The 26,159-nt window shown below is 45.1% G+C and overlaps 1 protein-coding gene across 1 annotated transcript in view; it reads left to right on the top strand.

The window, feature by feature from the left end:
* The first annotated feature begins 8,672 nt into the window (after positions 1–8,672).
* The window catches only part of PALS2 (protein associated with LIN7 2, MAGUK p55 family member), a 59,170-nt gene continuing 41,683 nt past the window's right edge, over positions 8,673–26,159 (top strand). Inside the window, exon 1 of the mRNA XM_054726001.1 lies at positions 8,673–8,920. The gene's annotated coding sequence lies outside the window, so the exon portion shown is untranslated. The remainder of the gene's footprint in view (positions 8,921–26,159) is intronic.

Raw genomic sequence — 26,159 nt, 5'->3', positions numbered from 1 at the left:
TTTCCTGTGCCACCTGGTGGGTTCTCTGAGACAGTTTAGGGTCCAGTCCAGTAGGTACACTTGGATGAACACCTGTAGAAGGAAGGGGAGGGTAGCAAGATTGGGTCCAGAGAGAAATCCGTGTGGGAGGCAGACCTGAATAGCAGCCTCCGCTGACCCCACAGGGGGCTCTGGAACTAACGTGGCCTCTCAGACTTGCCACATCGGCTGCAGCATCCGAGCCTTTGTATTCCTCCCTTCCTCCGTCATTTAATGTGACCACCTGGGAAGGGTGGGGGCAGGAGTGTGAGCATGTGGGCTTTCTGCAGCTGAGGCATCCCCAGGGCTGACAGCTGGAGGCTTTCTTCTGACAGCTCTCCCGCAGCTGGGCAACGAGTCTTTCCCTGAAAGCAGATGTGAGGAGGATGCCTGCATCCGCCACATTCTCTAGGGAAGCTGAAGTTGACAGGCAAGGAGGGGGGTGGGAAACAAACAGAAACCCCCATAGTTTTTGCAATGCTCTGCTATAGATTAGCTATAAGTCGTATTGAAAAGGTGTTTCACTTCGTCCTCGTGTTATTCTTCCCTGGGAGAGAAGTGGATTTACACAGAGTGAAGCTGAGGTGAAGCTCTCCATTCCTTTCTTACTTAACCGCTCTTCCCTTGTGTCCTGGTTTCTAAAGTGAGGATGATAATGTCTCAAATGGGATATAAAAGGCATAAAACACTGTCTGTCACCTAGGAGTGAACTCAATAGATAGTTGTTGTCATTCACTACATTACCAAAGCAGGATTTTTTTTTTAAACCTGGTCTTTCGTGTTTATAAACAGCTGATGTTTTAAGGAGGAATGAAATGCCTTGGACTTCTAGCATGAAGATGGCATCACTTTAGAACAGGCTATTAAGTTCTTAGATGTTTTTAAACAGCCAAAACAGCTTGCCCTGACCACCCTCACACACACACACACACACACACACACACACACACACACACACACTTCCATCTTTGTCCCCAGTCCCGTGATCCTGACCATCTTTCATTCATTCACATAACAAAAATGACTTGGTGCCTATATCCTCATGGCTTGGTTTTACCCTCTGCCTGCTCTCTAGTGTTCTGGAAGAGCCTCAGACTCAGAGTTTTACCCTTTGTTTTTGTGCATAATCACGTGTCAGACACTCTTGCTGATTGACGCCATAAACCCTCACAAAGACCGCCCTTGCCCTCCGGGACTGCGAGCTTCTCTGCCTCTCCAGTGAGCCCAGCACCCCACACTGGCACAGGCACACGCCCAGTTTTTTGTTTTGTTTTGTTTTTAATATATTTTATTGATTTTTTACAGAGAGGAAGGGAGAGGGATAGAGAGCTAGAAACATCGATGAGAGAGAAACATCGACCGGCTGCCTCCTGCACACCCCCTACTGGGGATGTGCCCGCAACCAAGGTACATGCCCTTGACCGGAATTGAACCTGGGACCTTTCAGTCCGCAGACCGACGCTCTATCCCCTGAGCCAAACCGGTTTCGGCCACACTCCCAGTTTTGTTTGTTTTGGTTTTGGTTTTGATATTACATCAAAAAAAAATTTACTAGTAATAGTTCCAAATACATATACTCAACAACGAAGCATATACTCAGGAGAGCAAAAAAATCAGAAACAAAATTATGACACAAATGACCACATGGAGAATTCCAGTCAATCTTTAATCAAGTACTGGCAAATCCCCAGTTTAAAAAAAAAATCTGCAGTTCAAAGGGCAAAGGGAACAGATAAAAAAGAGGAAACTTTATATTCGCCCCTCCCCCACAGGTTTGCCAAACCTGTTGTAGTGTGACTAAACTGTTCAGAATGAGCGGTTTAAAGGCAGGTCTCTTTATACAAAGAAACTGCTGGCATTCTTAACGAGTGAACAATGATGGCCAAAAAGCCTATTCTTCTGAATCCCAAACATAGTCTGAGAAAGCATATTCTGATTATAGCAACTGACCAATCCAGATACATTCACAGTTTAAAAATTTTTTTAAATTATACATATATGAAGAGTAATACTCAGAGTTTTACCTTTTGCTTTTATGGGTGGGCAAAACATATATATATATATATTATACACACACACACACACACACACACACACACATACACACTAGAGGCCTGGTGCTCAAAATTCTGCACAGGTAGGGTCCCTAGGCCTGTCAGACAATCAGGGCCAACCAGCGCCTTCCTTCATTCTGCGCCACCCCCTGGTGGTCAGCACACATCATAGTGAGTGATCGAACTCCCGGTCTCCTGGTCAAACTCCTGAGGGAACATTTTGCATATTAGCCTTTTATATATATAGATATATATATATAAATTTCAGAGAGGAAGGGAGAGGGAGAGAGAGATAGAAAAATCCCATATAATAAAAGGCTAATATGCAAATCGACAGAACAGCAGAACGACCAGTGGCTATGATGCACACTGACCACCAGGGGGCAGATGCTCAACATAGGAGCTACCCCCTGTGGTCAGTGCATTCCCACAGGGGGAGCATCACTCAACCAGAAGCTCAGTGGCAGTGGAAGGAGCCTCTCCTGTCTCTGTGGCAGCGCTAAGGATGTCTAACTGCCGGCTTAGGGGAGTGGGCCTAAGCCATCAGTTGGACATCCCCCGAGGGCTCCTGGACTGCAAGAGGGTGCAGGCTGGGCTGAGGAGATCCTCCCCCCGCCCCACCCCGAGTGCATGGATTTCATGTACCAGGCCTCTAGTCAATGATAAGAATCATTGTTCAGCTGCCTCTGCACACACCATAACCCCGGGCATGTGCCCTGACCATGACCTCCCGGTTCATGGGTCTGTGCTTAAATACTGAGCCATGCCGGCCGGACCATATCTTTTTAATTTTTCCTTCAGTACCTGAATACGTAGAAGGTCTATTTTATTTTTGTAAGCTCATATAGAAATGGAGGAGATGTAATTTTGAAGCTAACTTTAACTGAGAATCCCAAAGGATTAATTAGGTATAGAAACTGGCTGTTGACAGATAAACTCAACTAGAGCAATTAGGGTCTCTGCCGGAAACATGATTGTCCTTGTAAGAGCTTCTCAGCTGTAACTCGCATATTCAAGAACACGAGTTCAATTCTAATTAGCAACATTTCCCCCCACTTAATTTTCTCTAATTTTAGAAGTCCGCCAACTAACAACTTTATCTGTTCCAACAAATAAACCTGTTCTAAGAGCCGTATTGTGCCAAGTTCTGTAGGCATTCCTGTATCTGGCACCTGGACTCTTATCTGTGAGCAAGAGTGGTGGCGGAGGAGGTGGTGGTGAAAAGAGTGTTAAGATAAATATTTAAAAATGTAAACAATACTATTGTGAAGCAGAATAGGAAAAGGGCTATAGAACTGCAAAGAAAGCGGTTGTCTCTGTTTGGGGCGGGGCAGGAGAGGTTTAGTGGAAAAGGAGAAGGTGAGATGGGCATAACAGCTTGGATTCTAGTTCGTATTCCTGCAACAACAGAGGGTGGAATAAAAGTAGGCTCACGGTTGTAATACAATACTTAGCAAATAAATAATAATACAAGAATAAATGCTGGTTTCTTGTACTCACAACTATAAGCCTACTTTTGCCCACCCCTGAATAAAGGTGTAAAATATGACTGACATGTAATATCCACACACTGGGAGCCTTGACCATCACTGTGAATGGCCTTCTGAATGGAAGCCATGAGGAGGCCGGGACGATGTGACTGACATTTGGCATTAAGGGGCACAAGGGTTTGGGCAAGGGGACTTCCTGTAGGGCCAGAGGAAACTGACAAGAGAATCCACTCCCATGACACTGAGAAAGCAAACTTCCAGGGGCCTGGATGCAGGCTGATCTGTTAAGAAGAGAGTGGAGAGGGGAAGAGAGGGAGGAAGAGTGAGGGAAGCCAGCAGGGGGGTGGTGGAAGCAAGGACTTTGTTTTAGAGATGTTAATTCGAGCTGCGACTATCCAGGTGGACAGATCCCGAGGGAAGTTGAAAACATGCTCCAGGGGAGAGTAGAACTATGGATCTAGATGCGGAAGGACTGAAGATAGAGCCCTAACGGTCCAGGGGATTCTTGAGGGAAATGGTAGTCTCTCCTCTTTTGATACTTTCTCCCTCAAAAATCTCTCCCATTCTTGGTGGAACGTTTTTATTTTGGAAGTGGGAGGAGATGATGCAGCAAGTTAAGAGGTCAATGAAGGACTCATCAGAGAAGAAGTTCCTGGGTTGTATAGTATCATGGAAGTGGAAGGAAAAGAGAGGTTTATAAGGTGAGGGGGGTGTGGGTTAACCTCAAACACTTGCAGAGACGTTGGATTGCTTGAACCCTAAGCAAAGACTCTCCCCACTGTTCCATTGTGTCTGATTAAGACTATTAACATAGCACTTACCCCGGGATACTTTAATTGCTTATTGTTCTTCGCCATCAGGGAGGGGTAAGTCGATATTGTTGATTATTTTATTCCCAGCATTTACCATAATAAATGAGTAAATGAATGAATGAATGAACATGTGAATGAAAATATCAGTTGTGATGCAAAGAGTAGCTTAAGTATGGAGGTGGGTGTAGAAGCCAATTCCAGGGCCCACAGGAAATGAATGGTGGCAAAGAGAGTCAGGGAGATATAGTGAAATAGTTTTTCCTTTGTAAGAAACAACAACAACAACAAACACCCAAACACGTAAATTCTTGAAACTGCTGGTTTTAATTGTGGCAAAAAAAAAAAAAAGAAAGAAAAAGAAAAGGAAAGAATGAACAGCCATTGTGTCAGGGAATGTAGATAGGAGAAAGTCTTGCTAAGAATGACATTTCTGCCCTCGCCAATTTGGCTCAGTGGATAGAGCGTCAGCCTGTGGACTGAAGGGTCCGATTCTGGTAACAGGCATATACCAGTACATTGGTTGTAGGCTCGATCCCCGGCTCTGAGCACGAGGCAAGCAATTGATGTCTTTCTCTCTCCCTGTCTCTCCCCCTCATTTTTTACTCTAAAAATCAATGGAAAATACCCTCTAGTGAGGAGTAACAAAAACACACACAAAACAAAACAAAACAACAACACAAATGGATGTCTCTTTCTCTCAAGCCAATACATTTTTTTAAAAATGACATGTCTGTCCATTCTGAGACTGTCTGTTGACCTAGTGGGACTGCAGAGAGAGGGAGATGCCGTAGAAAGCTCTGACAGATCATCATGAAAGCTGGATTAAAACAGTGATCGGCACCGTCCGCCCTGGTCCGAGGGCTTGTCCACCGGTGCCAGTGGAATGCTCGGAGAAGTGGGAACAGCAATCTTCAGGCAGCCAGGTGAGACTAATCTGGAGAAGCTTTAGGAAGGAGATAAATTTAAGCTGTTTTGAAAGGGGACTATTCTAGTCAATTGGCAAAGCGTCTTAAAGCGCAGGATTAGGTATTTTAATTTGATTACTTGAGGTAATTTGGAGCCACCTCCATGTTCTGGGAAGACTGGGTGTAGATGTTGTTTGGAAGATGGCTCCTTTCGGAGGTCTTGAACTCTGGCTGCCTATCAGCATTACCTGGAGAGCTCTGAAAGCCCTGGGGCCCGGGCTGCAGCCCAGAGCAATGACATCTAAGGGCGGGACCCAGCCTTCCGTGGCCTTTCTGTGTTTGTTTCTTCAAGTTCTCTGGGTGAGCCCAAAGCGAGAAGCCCTGTTCTAAGTACAGGGAGAACTGCAAACAAGCAAGAGAGAGACTTGAATTAGGAAGGTTAGCAAGGAGGCTGGAGAGCGGAGTCTGACCTAGCTGTCTGAGCAGAGATTAAAGGGCTGAAGCTAAATAAAGTATCCTGCAGAGACGCTTGCTTGGACTTTGTGATGCATGTCAGCTGCAATTTTTCATAAAGCTATATTCCAGGACCATCACTGCTCTTATGATGATGGATTAGTTGGGAGACGAGCAGGTAGGACTTGCTTTGCTAAAAATTGCGGCTAGATTAGCAAAATGCTCCATTTCTGAAGCAGCAAGGCAGGCCAGAGGAGACGATACAATCTTATTAAAAGCATATAAGCTTTTGTTCATATTTGAAGGAGGAAGTAAAACCAGCGACGGATGCTCCAGAATTAAGACTCAAAGTTTAGACTTTAAATTGAGTTATGATGAGAGATATTGGGCTGTGGTAAAAGGATGATCCCTTTAGAGTAACCTTGAGGGAAATGAAAAGTCAGACCATTAAGGATACTGAGGAGAAGGAAGGATTCCCCATCATTTTCAATCATAACATTCCCCTCTGCTGGAGTGAAGAATGTGTAACAGGCACCGGAAATGATGGCTTCTCAGAAAGGTGGGCTGGTGAGCAACACGGAGAGTCCTTAAAATGTTCCTGTTGAATCATTTTGAGTTTATCTTGGCATGTCCCATCTTTAAGAGTGAGAGGAAGGGCGGAAAGTCATCAAGTGGCACTATTATTCATAATAAGAAGTAGTGTTTCATAATGTAAGTTGTTTATGAGTATTTGATAAAATATAGACACTGAAAGAGCACCCTGAAGAGGAGCAATTGAAGATGGTTGTGGAGCAAAATCTTTTTTTTTTTTTTTTCTGGCTCTGAGGAGGAGGCTGAGCCGTACAGCCATGATAAGCCTACATCTAAAAACTGCTGTCATTTTTTTTAGAGAACAGACTTGGAACTGTACATGAAAGAAAATCGTGCCTATATTCCTGCTCCCAAATGCTGCGTCCCTGGCACACGCAGGGATAAGGGAGCTGGCAGGGCTGGTCCTAGCTGTAGGTCAAGGTCTACGTGTTGTGCTCGGTGGGGCAGAGACGCGCTATCTCGCCCTCCTGCAAACTCCTTTATCCTATTTGCAGGGAATGGGGATGGAGAAGGGGGTTAGGACATTGTTTCCAGAAGACCCTTGAGAAAATTAAAGGATCACACCCAGCAGTGACATTCACTCCTCACCCCCAGAGGCGCTCAGGCCACTAGCTGGGTAGGAGGAGGTTGATGAGGTTGGGAGTCAGAGGGAGAGAGAAATGCGTTCACAGGCCTGGCTAGGGTGCAGCAGGAATGAGGCTCTGCAGAGCAAGGAGGTGGGAAAGGGTTTGCTGAAATGTGTGCTGACTCCCTGAGAAGAGAAACCTTCTCCCTCTCTGCCTCTGCCTCCCCTCGCCTCACTCGGGCACACAACCCACTCTCCCCATTTCATCCAGCTGGGCTGACTGCCGTTACTCTGTACCTGTTAGGACATTCTGGTCCCCTCAGATGCTTCCAATTTCCCTTCCTCAGGTTTGCTGTTCCAGGACAGAAGGCCCTAAATTAATACTCTACAAACTCCCTCTGAATGTTGGTTTGCAAAATTAATGATCCCGAGGAAAAGTAAATTAATCTTTGCTGCTTGGTTGAGGCTGCGGAGAAAAATAAGTTTTGGGCACTGGGCCTTCTGAATACACCCCGTCCATAGTATCTGTTCCCTGGCTTCCATGCCACCCACACTCACAGAGTAGGGGGAGGGGAGGGGAGGGGCCGTGGGCAATACAGCTTGACACTCCATCACTGAACCCACCAGGCCACGAGGCACTCACTGGTTCTGCAGACATTTATCAAATGCCTGCTTTGTGCAGGACAGTGCAGCGTGCCCCAGAGAAGCCGGGAAAGGCTGCCTGCTGGAGGTCACCTGATGTGACATTCCTCTCCTGTCAAGTTTTACTTGCTCTTTCTACATTCACGATTTGAAAAGAATGCAGGAAACACATTTCCTAAAATTTAAATAACATCCTCATCAAAAGCCCCCCCTGCCCCCCCCCTCCCCAGGTCCGAGGGTTCCCAGGGAGATCTCTGGGGATTGAGGTAGATGTTAAGGGAATCCAAGTTCTCTGCTTGCCTCGCTGCTGCCCTGCATGGCTCAGTCCCTTTCAAAGGAAAAATTAAATGTGCGCTCTCGTCGACACGTGTCATCAGCACACCGGACACTCACCCCCGCTCACCACCCTCCAGGCAGAGGCGAGGTGAAAGGGTGCAGAGCCCCGGCTGCGGAGGTCTGGGGAGCAGATGTTTGGGAGGAGCTGAGCGAGGGGTGTCGGGGAGTGTCCCGCACAGCCCGGAGTTCCTCGGGGCCTCGGGGCTGTGAAAGGAGCCAGTGTCCGTCCGCTTCCTCGGGTGTGAATCACACCCCGCGGCTGGGCCTTGGGGAGAAAATTCGTGGACACCGTCCGCTGTGCGCAGAGACTGCCAAACACCCATCAGAACCAGGGGCGTGATGGAGGGGGAGGGGCGCCAGAGCCCTTTCTTCCAGGTCCGGGTGCGCTCCGTGCCCGCGCCTGGCTCCTTGGAGTGTCAACTCTCGGGGAGGGCAGGGAGCAGCCTCGTTGGGGGCCAGGGAGTCCCCGGCCCAGCGGTAACAGCCGAGTGACAGCGCAATTAGGCCGGGGAGGCCCGGCGGAGGCGAGGTGTGACCGAGCCCCCGCGGGCGCGGCTCCGCGCCAGGACCAGGGAGAGGCCGCGGGCGCGGGCGGCGCTGCCAGGCCGGGGCGCCGCCTGCGGGCGCTCGGAGGGGCTCCCTCCACCTGGGCGCCGCGCGGCGAGGGGCGGGGCCGGCTTCCCGGGGGCGGCGGCGCTCCCTCGCGCCCGAGCGCGCGCTCCCGGGCGTCCGGCGCACGCGCGGGGCAGGGAGGGAGGGAGGGAGCGCGCCCCAGTGGCGGCGGGAGGAGCGGGAGGGCAGCCGCGGGGAGGTCGGCCGCGCGCGTGGTGGCGGCGGCGCGGGCGACCGAGCCGAGGCGGAGCGGGGCGAGAGGGAGGGGCGGCGCCGGGGAGCGAGAGCCGCATTTCCCGTCCCCAACTCCGCGCCCGGAGTTTGTGGATGGGGCTGCGCGGCGGCGCCTGCGGCTGAAGGAGAGCGGCGGCGGCGGCGGCGGCGGCGGGCGAGAGGACCGGCGGCGGCGGCGGCGGCTCGGAGGCGGCCGAGGTGCGAGCCGGTGAGTTGCCGGGGGTCCCATGTCGCTCGGGTAACGGTCTCACCGCGCGCCGGGGTCGGGCGGGGGCGCCCTGTTGCTGGTCGCCGCGCGCCACGCGGGACCCGGGCCCGCCCCGCCCCCTCCGCACCTGGGCTCGGGCCGCCGGGGGCCGGGGAGTCCGGGGGCCGGGGCTGGGGCCGGGGTTGGCGGTGCGGGGAGGGCTGCCCGGCGCTCCAGTTCGCCCGCGCGGAGGGGACGCCTTCGCCCCGGCCCCGGCCCCGGGCCCCCCGGCCCCCCGGCGCGCGGGCGGGCGGGCGGCCGGAGCGCGACAACGTGTCTGGCGCATGCTGCCGGCCGCCGCGCCGGCTCTCCCCTCGCGCTCCCCGCGGGCCCGGCGGGGGCTGGGGCGCGGGGCCGGCCCCTCTGCGGCGGCCAGGCATGAATGGGGAGCCGCGCCGCGGCGGCGGCAGTGGCCGTGGCCGTGGCCGTGGCTGACACCTCCGGGCCAGTCCGGAGAGGGCCGGCTCCTGGCTGCGCCGGGCCCCCAGTGCCCGGGGGAGAGGGGGCTTCCTGCAACTCCTGCCGCCACTTCCCGGGCGCGAGACGCCGGGGTGTCGGCCGGAGGGGTGGGGGGCCGCGCACACGCCGCCCCGGGGGGCGGTCGCTGCCCACGCGGTGCTGTCCCATCCTGGGCGCATCGATCTGGAACCAGAAAGGTGCCCGGGCTCGCCGCCGCGTTTTGGGTTGCCTTTGGCCGGGCGAAGGGGCCGGAGGGAGCCCACGGAGGCATCGGTGTGACGACGGGAGGTGGACTGGCTGGTGGGTGTCTTCTGCAGGAGGACTTTTTAACACTTTGTGGGGAGTTGCGCCTCCATCTCACACCCGCTCCTGGGATTTCATCCCTTCGACTTGCATCAGCTGGGGCTTCGCGTGCGGCAGGGAGGCGAGGGGATCGCAGGTGACGGGGAGGCTCAGGAAATCCCCCGCGTTACTTACCAGCAGCCTGTTAAGGTCAAGCTCGCCGCGCTCTGCTCCTTCCTGCGTCTTCGGGGATTGTTGGGATGGTCCTTTCTGCTTCCTGAATGAGTGTTCCCGTGGCTTGGAACCTTGGAGGAGCGCTAAAATGCTCTTCAGCTGGAATATGACTTAGCAGCCATTTCTCCCCAGGAAGTCTTTGAAATGGTCGTTGGGAAACTTGTGTACCGCGGATGTATTGGGCGCGGTAACACGCTGTTCCCAATGCGGAGATGCTTGCGGGGGCCTGGGTCTAACAGCACCAGACCTCACAGAATTACTGCTCATTTGGGGCATCTACTGTGCAGTGATAAGGCATCAGGCCTGGTTATAGTCATGCCTTCTGAGGCCTTAATGCAGTCAACAAAGAACTTTTATGAGTTGTGTCATTTTGAGGTCATTTGTATCTGAAATGTATCATATATTTAAATACGGGTGTAAATACATGTTTGCAGAATGTGTGACTCTTTAAGGCCCATGTTTATTGTAGACTAGCGTTACATAATGTACACATGGTACTACTTTTAGTTGCTCTGTTTGTCCTATAGACACTGAATATATGAAAAAAAAGTATTCTGATTGATGCCACCTTAATTCTTTTCCCATTTAGACTTTCAAAATGATTTTTTTTTAACATTCTAGATTAAATAAACACTGGAAAAATTAAGGTAAGCAAGTCTGATAGCTCCATGTAAGACAGAATCATTTTTTTTTTTTGCTCTTCTCTAGGCCAACTGTTGGATTTTTAAAAATGAATCATATTTTTTCTTAAACATTTGAGGGAGCAGTTTGCTTTTTTTTTTTTTTCTGCGTCTCATTTCAGACTAAAATTATTCCACAAGACTACACAGCCGGCTGCTGTCCCTTCCGTTCTTCCCTCTTCTTAGCTTGGGATAACCAAGAAAATCGTAGTTGTGAGACCCTGTCTGTTTATGTTACCTTATTTAAAAGCCTTTTAAAATATTGAAGTTGTTTATTTGTTGAAGGTTATTTGTATACTTCACCATTTAATAATGGATGGTTAGCAGAAGACAACCTACATTTTAATTAAAGGCCCTTTCACATTTTTGACACCCAAGCTTTGTTAAAAGTAATGGCAAATTATTGCTGCGAGTTGCAAGTAATACAGGGATAGTGCTATTCAAAGGATATGTACCGTATTTTCCGGCGTATAAGACGACTGGGCGTATAGAAGATTTTCCTGGGTTAAAAAGTCGTCTTATACGCAGGAAAATACGGTAATTACAAAAACACCAAGAAAATAAATATTAAAAGAGGACCCATTTGTATTTTTGGCATCATTTACTTTATTATAAATTACCTAGTTGTAGGTGGTTTTTGAAAAGTATTGTTTTGCAAATTAGACATTAGGCATATACTACTGATAATAATTTTCTTTTCCAAGGTGATTTATTTGGTAAGTGACTACATTTGTATCAGAACTCTCCTTCAGGTGGGTGTGGTTAACTTGCAAGAGATGTGCTGGTATTTCTTTCAGGAAGGACGAACACCTGCCCATTAGGGTAAAACAAATATTGTGCTGTTTGAGAATACTCTTAAGTTATTCCTTTAAAAAATTACACTGAGAAAAATTATGCTAGTTTTGTTTTACCTGTAGCTTCTTGCCTTCCAAAACTAGTCTTCACATTTATGAATGTCCTAAGAGCAGATGAGTATAACAGACCTCCTTACTGATATGATGCCAGCACTGAATTAAAGGCTTTATTTCTTCATTGTGGGGACCGGGTTCTGCTTAGAGTATTTTTGGTCAGCTGCACAGAAGCTGCAGTGATCCCCTGCTCTGCCTGTTATCTGTATGTGACCACTGGGGGGAGACCTTACAATTCAGGTAGACCACATCCCTCCCTCACAAGCACCAGCTGCTAATCACCCCTGGGCGCCTTGCCAAACTGCTGGAAATGTGTTGAGGAGGTTGCACTCAGAATCAAGTCTTGATCAAGGTGTGTAATGACTTTTATTTCGTTAGCTCACATCACTCACAGAGTACCTCCCTTTATAGATTGTGTTATTAATAACAGCCTACTTTTCGGTCTGCCGTTAAGTGGGCTACCTAAATATCTAACACAGTGAAAGAGGAGATTCACGAATACGTTAGAGCTTTCAAAGATCTGACTTGACCGACATTTGTCTTAGCAGCAGTGTAGGTGTAATTACTGGCTTGGTGTACACACTTGGTTCTCTGGGAAGGTCTGGAGAGAACATCCCTCTTCTGTGGGGTGTACTCCATCTAAAACTCCGTAAACCGATTTGTCTCCGGTCTCAGAAGCTTTCCGAGGAGAGATTTTGAAGCATCTGGTGTACTTAATTTCACCACGTAGGGGAAGTTCTTCCTTATCATAGTAATAGAGATACTATTAAAACTTGAAACTTTGTTGACCAGTAATCAGTGGCTCTTCTAAAGTCAGAGGTCTGGTTTTCACTTTTTCTCATCTGACAGTTTTTAACCATGGTAATATCCAACTCAGTAATAGTGAACTCAGTTAACAAAGGATGCTATGTTTACTGGAGCCTAGAACTTAACTTTTTTTAAAAAAATATATTTTATTGATTTTTTACAGAGAGGAAGAGAGAGGGATAGAGAGTCAGAAACATCGATGAGAGAGAAACATGGATCAGCTGCCTCCTGCACACCCCCCACCGGGGATGTGCCCGCAACCAAGGTACATGCCCTTGACCGGAATCGAACCCGGGACCCTTGAGTCCGCAGGCCGACGCTCTATCCACTGAACCCGGGACCCTTCAGTCCGCAGGCCGACGCTCTATCCACTGAGCCAAACCGGTTTCGGCTAGAACTTAACTTTTAATGTTCTTCCTTTACCTTCGTAGTCTTGTTCATAGTAGATTCATTCGTAATACAATAAACCAGATGGAATTTAAAGTAGTTTCTGTCATCCTGTTATCCTAGATTCTTCTTGTTTCCTTTCAGATGGCTTTGATTTTGTTCTAAAGTTTAAAAAAAAAAAATTCAAAGTGTATGAGAAGAGCGATTTTCTGCATAGGAAATGCTCATTCCTGGCTAATCTCAGGATTGTGCCAAATACTTGGGGATGGTAATTTCTAAAGACCTGGGTGTTAAAGTTATCACCGATGTGAGGCAAAATGAAAATTAAAGATAATATAGTGAGTTTTTCATAAAGCTCAAGTTATTTTCAAATCCTTTCCACTGCCTCCTCGTTTCTACACCTGATCAGATCCCTACTTAGTCACCACCTTACACCTTTTCCTCTTAGGTCCATGCCGCCTCTGCCAGTTCTTTCGCACCCCATTGTTCACGGTGTTCCTTCGACACTGCCCTTCTGTTACGTCCCTCAGGAATGTCGTGGCTTGTTTCTGACTTCGTCCTGTTCCTTCTGCCTGCAGTTCTCTTCCTAAAACATTACACGACTGGCTTCTTTTCATCATTTCAGGTTTCCACTCAAATATTTCCTTTTCAGACAAGCAGTATTATCTAACCACCCTTTCAAAATGACACTGTCCTCATTTCCCAGCACCCCTTTTTAAATGTTTTTCTGCAACATAACTGGAATTTATTTTATTATCCGTATGTTTTCTCTAGAATGTCAGCCCCATGAGAAAAGAGTGGTTTTATCCTTTCTGTTTAACGCCATAATTCAAGGACTTAGATCTGTTCCTGGTACACAGCTACTACCATTCAATAAACATTCCCCTTGAAACAACAACAGCAAAAAAAGTTTGAGGTTCTGTTCTTCCTGAGGTTTTGGTGTTAGATGTCCCTTTATGGAAGGAGTAGGTGGTAGCGGTGGTAAGTAGGCTGATTTTGGCTGTAAGTAATAGAAATCCACCTGCCTGGGATAAGCAGGAGGAGACATTTTTGGTAAAGATGCAGGGTGTGTCTAATGGAATCCAGCGGTTGTGACTGGGGACTTCAGTGACAGCACCATACACTTGATCTCTCTGTTCCTTGCTGTGCTTTTCCTTCATTTCTGCTCTTGCTGCCGAGCACCCCTTCCTAGTCCTCTTAATGGAAAATATGCCACCAACAGCTACTGAGTTTTCCCTGTACCCACCCAGACAACAGGAAACGTTCCTCCAGCACCTCTCCCTCCCCTCTTCAGAAACGGTGTTGTGTTATTAGAACTTGGTTGTACTTGCTGTGACCATGTGAACTGGGATTGGAGCGGCAACCCAAGTAGGTTCCCCAGTGATAATTAATATTCACACTTGACCACCCCCGAAAAAGTAAGTTTCCCTTCTCTTAGATTTTGCTGGTATATGAGGTCGGAAGATATGAAAGCATGCTCCTTGGTGATACTCAAAAGAAATGTTATTTCTTTTATGGGAGGAATGTACAATTTTGTTGAGGACAGTAAAGCATATATAAAGGAAAGAAACAGTCAATGAAAATAGCATGGCGATAATGCAGGAACTGAGAAAAATATTTGCAGCTTGTAATACAGACAAAAGGCTAAGAGTACCTATACATTGATTAAAAAAAAAAAAAGATCAACCATAAAGTGGGAAAAGATTATGAACAAATAATTCACAGAGAAGGAAATCCAAATGGTTCTTAAGCATATATAAAGCTATTCAACCTCACAGATATATAAATACCATAAATTAAAACTACGAGATACTGTTTTCACCTATTAGATTGACAGATCAAAAAGTTTGGTAATGAAAACAAATTTTTTGATAGTGCATTTGAAGAGGATATAGACCAGGGGTCATCAAACTTTTTAAACAGGGGGCCAGTTCACTGTCCCTCAGACCATTGGAGGGCCGGACTATAGTTTAAAAAAAACTATGAACAAATTCCTATGCACACTGCACATATCTTATTTTGAAGTAAAAAAACAAAACGGCAAAAACACCCGCTTGTGGCCCGCGGGCCGTAGTTTGAGGACGCCTGATATAGACTAACAGGTGCTTTCTCACATTACTGGTAGAAATATAAATCAGCCGAAACCGGTTTGGCTCAGTGGATAGAGCGTCGGCCTGCGGACTCAAGGGTCCCAGGTTCGATTCCGGTCAAGGGCATGTACCTTGGTTGCAGGCACATCCCCAGTAGGGGAGTGTGCAGGAGGCATCTGATCAGATGTTTCTCTCTCATCGATGTTTCTGGCTCTCTATCCCTCTCTCTTCCTCTCTGTAAAAAATCAATAAAACATGTATTTTTAAAAAAGAAATATAAATCAATAGAATTTGATGTGATTAAAATTTCTGAAGAGTACTAAGGTAAATAGAAATACCTGGGAATATGCATAATTGATGTAGGTATTTGTGGGAGAGGAAAGAACTCAAGTACCACTTATGTTTTTGAACACTAACTTGTGTTACTTTGATCTTGGTTTAGTCATGAACCCAGGTGAGGGTAAAGACAGCAAGTCATTGTGTCCATGCATCATCATCATCATCATCATCATCTCGTCCCTGTCCGTATTTAGTTGCCGTTTCCAGATCACCTGTTTTCCACCCTAGTACTGGTGGAATTTGTGTCTGTATCACTGAGATTTCCATATACTTTGTATCTTTCAGAACCTCTACTTTGTTAGCTACTTAGTAGCCCTTAAGTAAAGATTGAAGTGAAGGAGCTTAGCTTATTAGCCTTTTATAGAGCCACTTCATAATTTTATGTTTTGGGAAATCTGTAAAAAATGATTTAGAATTTCACTTGTAAATGTGCTTAGGATTTTATTACAATAAATGGTCAATAGAGCAGTTTTATAAGTTATTACATAGTATACTAATGGAACTTTACTTTTATATGGTTCCTTTGTTTTATAAAATATTGTTAGCTCTTAGTTGGGTTGGATAAATGTTGTGAAAAGGTGGGGAGGACAGCTGAAGATGAATGGAACTTTTCTAGAAAAAACTGTTGGAAAGTGTGAGGAAAAGGACACTGAGCAGATCAAGGGCCATAAGCTTAGGAAAGGAGAAGTGAAGGGTTTAGTTTCGGGACAGTCTGTAGTGGGGCCCGGAGAGGCTACATCTTGGGAGGAGTTTTAACCCAGGAACATGCCAAGCTGGTTTATTTGAAGACATACTTTGAAGATACAGCGTTTACTTTGTGATATTTTTGTTCTGTGGGTCATTTTTACCAGGAACTGACTCTGGCACGGGGATTCTCCCCTTTGGGGACATCAGAATCTTTTAGAGCTGCCCTATGCCACAGGGCTCTGATTTAGTAGGTCTGATATGGGGCCAGAGCATGTTTATATTTTTAAAGTCCCCAAGAGCCAATATTTTGTAAAATAATGAGTCCTATAAATATTCTGTTTTATAGCCAAATCAATCAGCATAGCTTTTAGGGTTCTGCACCATTTAGATAACTCGAACCCTAGAACTTGGTTTGTCTCACCACGGTCTCTACTTCGGCCAGGTTGGCACCTGTGCAAACAGCTAGTCCATTTCCATTGCTTTACCCACTTTCATACTCTCCTTTGCCCCCTTGTTTCTTCTCTACTATTAAGTGTTCGGGCTTGCCTCCGCCCAGAAGCTGTCGTGCTGGTCTCATCCACAGTTTACCTCTTCAGTACAGGACAAATTGGAACAGAACACATAACTGCCGGTACAGTACGCATCATATAAATGACTGGTTTGTGTGTTTTCACTCAGATGAGCTTTGCACATAGGTGCCTGGTTTTACTGTTGCAAGTCCTTATTTTTTCCTCTGGATGCCAAGAGCTTGGAGCTTAGTCATAGTTGTTACTACCAAACTCAATATACCTCATCACTAAAACAGGGATTGTAATGTCTGCTTGATGGGGTTGGTTTACAATTTTAATTGCATATCATAAGCACAGTGTCCAGCAGGGAGTTTGGTACCCTTGACGTTTTCAGTAAGAGGCAGTATCCTTTCCTTCTCTTACTGTCGGGTGCAGTGTTGTGTACAGCGGATACTATTTGTTGAGTAAACATGTTTTCGTTTGCTGAGTTCATAACCTTTACTTTTTTCTGTCCAATATAAGAGCTGTTTTATTTAGTAAATATTTTTAAAAAGACCTTTGCTTTTAAAGTAATCCAATAAATTTTGTGCTGTTGAATAAGATTATGTCTTATTTTTACATGACATTTCAGTGTGTTTAAAAAGCAAATTAAATATTGGATGGAAAGATGACTATGTGACCTCAAAATTTTCTCCCAACATAAAAAGATTTTTTAAAAATTCACACAGTCCCAATTTTTCCTCCTGCTCCCCTCCCTAAAGGACTACAAAAGTAAGTGGTGTTTGATAATGTAGCATTTTATTTTGAATGAAGAAAACTACCATACTTACTGCCCTGCCGGTGTGGCTCGGTTGGAGTGTCGTCCTGTACACCAAAAGGAGGCCGGTTTGATTCCTGGTCAGGGTACATACCTGGGTTGCGGGTTCGTTGCTAGGTTGGGGCATGTGCGGGAGGTAATTTATCAATGCTTCTCTCACACATAGGTGTTTCTCTAAAAAAAAATTTTTTTTAAGAAAATAAAATGACCGTACTTTCAATCCTATATAATAAAAGGCTAATATGCAAATTGACCGAACAGCAGAACGACCGGTCACTATGACACACACTGACCACCAGGGGGGCAGATGCTCAATACAGGAGCTGTCCCCTGGTGGTCAGTGGTCAGTGTGTTCCCATAGTGGGAGTGCCGCTCAGCCAGAAGCCGGGCTCATGTCTGGCTAGCGCAGCAGCGGTGGTGGGAGCCCCTCCCACCTCCGCGGCAGTGCTAAGCCATCAGTTGGACATCCCTTGAGGTCTCCCAGACTGCAAGAGGGTGCAGTCTGGGCTGAGGGACCACCCCCCTCCGAGTGCATGAATTTCATGCACCAGGCCTCTAGTATGTTTATAATGGTCCATTATCACATGTTGTGATAGGAATTCTTTACTGTTTTGAATGAATGTGGCTGTCTTTAAGTGGATTTGTCCTTTTATTTTACCTACAATATGCATGTTGGTATATCTACAGGGTGGGGCAAAAGTAGGCTTACAGTTATGAATATGCAAAACATAGTTTATTGTAATTTATTGTTGTAATATTTTCTATAGGAACAACTATAAACCTATTTTGCCTCACCCTGTATAATAAAACGTTTTATAAAAAATTTAGCATTACAGAAATAAAATCATTTGCCTTTATTGTTAATCCTCACCTGAGGATATTTTCCCATTGATTTTTTTTTTTTTAGGGAGAGACAGAGAGAAACATACAATCGGTGTGAGAGAAATACATCTATTGGTTGCCTCCTGCACAAGCCCCAACCAGGGCCCCGGCGGGGGAGGATACAACCAAGGTCTGTGCCCTTCACCGGAATTGAACCTGGGACCCTTTGGTCCACAGGCCGACACTCAGTCCACTGAGCCAAACCAAACCGGCCAGGGATCATTTGCCTTTCTATTCATCTATTAAATAATCTTCTATCTGAGACTTACCAAAGAAACTTTGCTAACTGAGTTAAATTTAACTAATTGAAGTTGCTTATTTTAGAAATTAAACATTGGTCATGCACATTTTTATATGAGTTGGTTCAGATGTTTTCCGTTTTCTTTTTAAAACTAGTAATCTTTTGGAATGGGGGATAACTGAAAACAATTTAAAGCACGTTTTTAAAGAAGGTTGGAACACCATGTGAGGCAAATAGGCAAAGTTGTCACAGTATGCCCATGCCATCCTTAGCATTAGGGTCTCGAAAACCCCAAGGGAGAGAAATTTCCCCTGAAGGAATTTAGGATGTTATGGGGAAAAGTAGCCTGAGGTTGTGAATGAACCTTTAAAAATCCTTATAAACCTTTAATGTCCACCCAGTTAATACAGTAAGTAAAACATGTCAAACAGATAATGACATTCAGTGCAGTTCAATTTGGAAATACCAGGTACTTTACAGTTCGTTTTCATTTACCACTACTTTCAGGATTTCCAACCTGGGGTTGGAGGGGGTGCTCATACATTCTAAGAAGCACTTATTAGGTAGGGTGTCTTATTCAGAGCCTTTCTTTTTTTTACTTAGAAGTTACTGACTCCCAACTTATGGTTCCAGTGGTGGTTCTAGAGATAGCATAACTTGGATGTTTGAGAGTTAAAAAAAATAATGCTTTTAGTAACCTTTATTTAACTCAGCTTGCTACAGCCAAGTGGGTATTTATAGTTCTTTCCACTCATGATAATTTCAGCAGTACTCAGAACATAACATAATGTAACACTGACTTGGCTCTGTCTGTCTTTCTCATTCTCATCTCCTTCCTCTTCTTCCCAACAGACTATTCCAGGTTGAAGGATGGAGATTTGTCTGTCTCTGCTTCTAAGAGTGCACTGCAAATATCTTCACCTCCTACTATGCTATCTCTTTATTTCCCTTTTCTTTTATCTTCAGTTCCCTCTTTCCCAAGATATCTCCGTAAAGAGCAACTTAGAATTTGTAGAAATTTTCACCAAAAGTAAATCTGTGTATATAGCAGAAATTCACATATTAAAAGGGTTACTTTGTATAGTGTATTTGAGGAAAGAAACTGTCTTTGTATCCTCTAAGCCAAGTATTGTCCCATGATCATAGGCAATGCTTAATACTTATCCTATTTAATAAAAGAGTAATATGCAAATTGACTGTACCTCTGCTACACCCACAAGCCACGCCCACAAACCAATCAGGAGCGAGTATGCAAATTAACCCAACCAACATGGTTGCGGCCACGGAGCGAGCAGGAGGCTTGGGTTTCTCCGGCGATGGAGGAAGCCAAACTTCCTGCATACCCTGGCCGGCCATGGACTCCACTCAAGGGTACCAAGTTTCAATTACAGAAGATAAATAAATCCCAACAGAAATGGCGGCAGCCACAGAGCTGGAGAGAGCAGGAGGCTTGGGTTTCCCCAGCAATGGAGGAGGCCAAGCTTTCCACCTGCCCTGGCCTGCCCTAGCCTCCGCTCAAGGCTACAAAGTTTCAATTATAGAAGATAAACAAATCCCAGATACCAGGGCCTCCACTTGGGTTGCCAGGGGGTGTGGCCAGCCTGCAAATCACCACAGGCCCCTTGCCCAGGCCACCCATGCCCCAAGGGAACTCCCATCCTGATCTGGGACACCCTTCAGGGCAAACCAGCCGGCCCCCACCCATGCACCAGGCCTCTATCCTATCTAATAAAAGAGTAATATGCAAATTGACCATCACTCCAACACACAAGATGGCTGCCCTCATGTGGACACAAGATGGCTGCCACAAGATGGCCAGCAAGGGAGGACAGTTAGGGGTCAGCAGAGGTGGGAAGTTGGGGGCGACCTGGCCTGTAGAGAAGGGCAGTTCGGGGGAACCCAGGCCTGCAGGGGAGAGCAGTTGGGGGGGACCAGGCCTGCAGGGGAGGACAGTTAGGGGGCACCAGGCCTATAGGGGAGGGCAGTTAGGGGCAATTGGGCTGGCAGGGGAGCAGTTAGGCATCAATCAGGCTGGCAGGCAGAAGTGGTTAGGGGCAATCAGGAAGACAGGCAGGCGAGCAGTTGGGATTGTCCCATATTGGAGAGGGTGCAGGCTGGGCTGAGGGACATACACCCCCTTCCGTGCCAGGTGCTGGTCCCGATCACTCCGCACCATCAGCAGGTGCAAGTGGCGGCTGCTGGTCCTGATCACCCCTGAGGGCTTCTCCACCTGCCCCTGCTCCTGATTAAGGCAGCAGCCACTGCTCTCACCCGCTGCTGGCACGGGCCCCAATCACTCCGTGCCTTCAGCAGGTGCAAACGGGGCTGGTGCCATCAGCATGTGGGAGCGGCGGCAGTGGGAGTGGGGCTGCCAGCAGACAGGACCAGGGGCTGCGGGAGAGGAGCCAGGTGGGGCATGGAGGGTGGGCCGAGACCCGCCCCTGTGCCTGCTGCAGCCTCGCTTCCCACAGTTCCTTTCAAAGTGCACCAATTTGTGCACTGGGCTCCTAGTTATTGGATAAACTGGGAAGAAACACAGATTAGCATATAAGGAGTATTTTATCACAGGCAGCAGACTATAAGTTGTGAAAGAGTGTAGGAAAAGAAATTCTCATTGTGGAGAAAGGACTTGCTACTCATTTGACTGAATAAATTTTGAGATCCCTTGTAGCTCTAAAACTTTGACTCTTAAAAAAGCAAGAAGTAGGCTATAATTTGATTAGGTATTGAATAGCCAAGAAGAAGAAAAAGAAGAATAGTGCTTGAAGTAACATGAGTGAAGACATTTTAAACGGGAGTGAGATATGTGGTTGTGTGTATAGGAAGTAGATCAATTTGGTTAAAACAGTTTATATTAGAGAATAGTGGAATTAGCTTGACTAGATAGAAAGCTAGATTTTTAAGAGAAATTTAAACATTCCCAACTGACAGAAAACCATGTTTTTCTAGTGCACTGTTGTGGTTAAAACGATATTTTAACATGATCTGTGTACTAGAACGATAGTCTTATGTTGAGTGGACCACCGTGAAAGAGACAATAAGTGGGCAAAGCCTCGAAGTGATAATTTAAAGGTGAGGTAATGATTTCGAGGTGAGGACTTGAAAGACTGTGGTGGCAGAGGGAAGGGGAGGGAAAGATGAATATAGGGAAAGAGTGAGCTCACCATGGCCAACCAAATGGCATGTAGAGCTATTTTGAAGTTTCTAAGGGATTCCTAGGTAAAGGACAGTCCATAGATTTTCAGGGCTTGGGAACAAAATAAGCCCTGATCATGTTGTAAAGGTTCATTTAGATTCTTATTTTTTAAAATAAGTTGTTATATTACCTAGATTTAAGCAGGTGTTCCCAACTACATTATTATTAAAAAATAAAAATGTTCTTTTAAGACCATTTACCTGGGTATTAATTCATTTCATTTATCCTGCATGATAATACTGTCAACTTTCAATTTACAGTAATGATGACACGATCTGTGTGGGTGTTGTAGTGGAGAGGGGCAGAGGAACTGTATAAAGTAGGAAAAGGGGAAACTTAGAAAATCAAGATACTGATAGTGGTAAGGAAGATCAGAATATTAAACAAGGAATAACGATTTTTAGAAGAATTAACAATTTTTATAATGTCCAAATGCATGACATCTACTTAAAACAATATTAGAAGTTGTAGGGAAATATGAGCAGTGTGTGATTTCATTTTTATTATCAGAAAACATAAAGGTTTTTTTTTTAATTTCACCAAAGAACTGTATAGTATAGACCTCTTGCAACATTACACTTTTCTCTAGAAAGCTAAATTATTATGAGACATTTAATAGATGAGCAAAAAAAGCAGAATGATTTTGATGCTAGAAATATCAAACTATATTAGCTTGGTGCATCTAATTGCATTATTTGGAATATATCACTGATTTTTAAGGGGGCAGTTTTGCCCCCCATGGGACATTTGGTAACATCTGAAGACATTTTTTGATTGTCACAGTTGGGGTGGGGATGAGGGTGCTTACTAGCATCTAAGAGGTAGAGGTCAGGGATGCTATTAGAACAATTCATTGGATGGCTCTCCATAACGAGGAATTATCTGGCCCAATATGTCAGTAGTGCCAAGACTGAGAACCCTGGGATACAGAGTAGACAAGTTCTCCCTGGGAAATTGAGAGACCTGGGTCAATTTATTACTCCCTTTTTTCTAGGCTTGACCAGATACTGTCCTTCTGTTAACACACTCTGTTCCAACAGCTCACAATGAACTTGATTGTCACTGTTTTGTTTGTTTGTTTTTATTATTGTATTCTTATCTTAGGATATATCTTAGACACTTTGCTTAGACAAATATTTCCAAATACTTTTAACTATTTCCTCTTAGGGTGGCCTTTTCTCTGCTAAATTTATTTGTCTTGTGTTTCCTTTGACAGTTTATTTCTTAAGGAATCACCCTATTTCCAGATTCTGAAGGCCTCTTGACTTCTTAAGTACTTTCTTTTGCATGAGGGCTTTTCATGTGCTCAAGGTGCTTCCTGGGTTGAGCTAGTTCTTGAGTCCAGGTTTTTTTCTGGGAGTGTTGGTTCTAGCTATTTTATGCAAGAATTTTTTCTGACGGTATTTGAACCTGTTCTAATTTTTCTATATGCAAGAAGCTTAAATAAAATGCTTCACTTAAAGAAAAGAGCATCTGGTAGTATTTTTTTAGAATTGAATATATTCCTGCTTATTGATAAAATTCTCCTACATATAACAACTACATACAAAATGGTTTATCATGGTTTCATAATAAGTGAAAAACATTGAAATTCTAGAATGAAACAAAGAATGCAAGGATTTTTGTTTGGTTTTATTGTTGTGTCAAACAGAGCAAAATAACTCATTGGAATATAAAGATAAAAATTGAATGAATATATCACTAATGGAGAAAGGGGAATATTTTCAAAGAACCACTTCATTTTTCCTTAACCTAACTCAGTTTGATGTTGCTCTAAACACATTGGCCATTTAGTAAAACGTAAGTGCAATAAGCCTGTGTATGCTAGCAATCCTATATGCCATAAAGGAGCAGTGATGGAAACCAAAGTATGAGGAAACTTCTCCATAGCAGTCAGGATGGTGGGTCCAAATTGCATGCATGCCTGGGTGCGAGTGAGTGTGGATGTGTTCTGAATTTTCTTCATTGTAAATAGTTCCTGTCTCCTTCTAGTACACATCAATTGTATCTTAATCTTTGATTGTCATCAGTGGAAATGTTTCATTGATTGGCCTTCTGTCGATCTAAAACTGATCTACCTCATTGATAGATCAATTGTTGTTTTTTCTACTTACATGTTAGTTTTAGGTGTACCACTCCCTGATCCCTGTCCCCTCTGGTGACCATTCTGTGTAGATAGATCAGTTGTTGACAATAGGATTCATTAGTTTACCAAGTGATATGTTTTTGAACTGCACCCCAGAACTGTCCTACCCCACCACTTCAAATGTGCATGCTTATTGTTTTTTTTACAATTTATCTTTATTGTTGAAAGTATTACGGATGTCCTCGCCCTCACCTTTAACTCCTCCTCCCCCCGCCACACACACCAGGCCTTCACCACACTATTGTCTCTGTCCATCCGTTATACATACATGCATATACGTTCTTTGGTGAATCTTGAGTCCTTCCTTGGGCTTCTGCCAGCCATGGAGAGCATGGTGTTGCAGCTGCTGCCTCCCCAAAGAGGTGTCAGGTCCTCATTGCATGAGCACACAACCAGCATCAGTAAGCCTGCTTTAAGTCTGGAGACACATTACCTGAGAAATATCTGAGTAGGAATTCCGCAGTAGTCATGTGCACGGCTTCTGTCCTTGGTGCTTTGAAGGAAGGATCTGTGTTTAATGAGCAGGATAGCTCTCTCTCCCTTTACTTTTTATTTTATTGATTTTAGAGAGAGAGAGGAAGGAGGGGAGAGAAACATTGATTTGTTCCACTTACTTATGCATTCATTGGTTGACTCTTGTATGTGCCCTGACTGGGGGGTCAAACCCACAACCTTGGCACATAGGGACGACACTCTAACCAACTGAGCTAGATGGATGGCGGTATTATGAATTCTAGGTATTTGTAAGTGCATATATAAACTGTTACCTAGAAAAAAATAAACCTAAAATCTAGTTTTGAGATACTAAAAAAGATGCAAATTTGAATATTTAATAGCATCTGGATCATGATTCTGTAGTCACGTTTTGTGTTTCTTAGTTGTGTAAAAGCACTTTCAGATAATTCTGCTGATTCAGTTACACTTCTTCATATTTTCTTGTAATAAAATAATGAAACTTTGACCGGCTTTGTTAGTGGTTAGGTTAATACAAATTTATTCAAAGCAGGGCTACTACATTGTGAGAGCAGATTAGGAACAACACGATTTATTTGAGTTGTTTAAAAAAGAATGTATGTCTAACTTTTCTCTGGCTGAGTTCTGCACTTTAACCAGAATACTTACGGATATAGTCTGGAGCAGGGACTAGGGTGGAGAAAGATTGGAGATTAGTAGACCAATTAAGAGGCTTTTAAAATAGTTCAGACAAAGCAAGATAAAAACTAAACCAGAAGTTGGAGAGTGGAAATTGTGTTGAGGATGAATTTGAGACTAATGAAACATTAAAGAGAAAGGAAAGATTTGGGGAAGAAGTACGATGTCTGGAGGGTAGGGAGAAGAGAAAAACCGATGATTCTGAGATTTTAAGCTTTGGAGAATGGATGGGAGGTGATGTCATAATAATGAGAGCTAGAATCTACAGTATGAGGAGTAGTTAGGGTGAGGAGTTTTGAAAACGATAAAGACTTTGGGACTCCCAGGGGACGTATGTTAAGAAGGTATCCGAGAAAGGTGAGACCTGTAACTCAGAGTTGGAAATCATACTCATGGAAACTAGCTGAAGCCCTAGAAGTGAATGAGATCACTCAGGTAAAGAATGAGAACCGGAGGGGCACTATCAGTAGTGAGTGAAGGTCTGTCCTCAGCAGGATGTGTGATTAGGCCATTCCTAAACTTACTGTAGAAAGTCAAGGGTGTAGTGGTAGGAAGACAGTAGTGGCCGAGATGGGGAAGGTGGAGAACCAAAGAAATGATACCCAGTGTGCTGGAGAAAAGGAGAGAGAAGGCTGTGACTTAAGAAGGAAGGGGGGTTCAAAATAGGGCTTTTAAGAAATTGTTACTGAAGGATGAAGATGTTAGCACATTTATAAATGTGCGCGTATTAAAGAAAAATACTGAAGTTAACAGTAGAAGGATAACCCTTGGGTCATGGTCCCACAGTGGGTTGGTGGGACTTGCTTCTTGCATAGGCAGCAGCCCTGTGGCAGAGGAGAGGATATATTTTCTTCTGAGATTTGAGAAGACGGTAAGGAAGCGCTGGTATGTTTGATTCTACAAGTGGCTGGGAATCGCTAACCAATAAATGATAGCCTCTTTTTTCCTTTCCCTTCTGTCAAAATCATCTGCAGACAATTTAGTTAGTGTAATAAATGTTTTAAATAGAGGGATGTGAGAGAAACCCTAGAAATGGTAAGTAATAGAATTGTGCAGCAATATTTGGGACCTTGATTTTTGGAGATCCAGGGAAACTTGAGCATATTGAAAAATCTGGGGATAAGCATAGGAAGAAGGGCGCTGAGTTGGAGGAAAGAGCTGTGGGAATGAGCGGTGAGGGGGTATGAAGACCAACTGGATTCCCCGGCCATTTTGTCCTGGGCGACCTATATTGAAATGAGTGCAGGCACCTGATAGCCAGGCCACTGGGGACTCTTTTCACTGAGTCTAAATGTAAACTACACCATTAATGCCATTTTATCAGACCTAACAAAGCATATAAAGGAAGTTCTGTTAAAGCAGGAAACTATCATTATAGAAAATG

The sequence above is a fragment of the Eptesicus fuscus genome, chromosome 14 (genome assembly GCF_027574615.1).
Source record: "Eptesicus fuscus isolate TK198812 chromosome 14, DD_ASM_mEF_20220401, whole genome shotgun sequence".
Classification (NCBI taxonomy): domain Eukaryota; kingdom Metazoa; phylum Chordata; class Mammalia; order Chiroptera; family Vespertilionidae; genus Eptesicus; species Eptesicus fuscus.
Note: the sequence above shows the minus strand (reverse complement) of the source record. Positions and strands in the feature narration are given on the sequence as shown.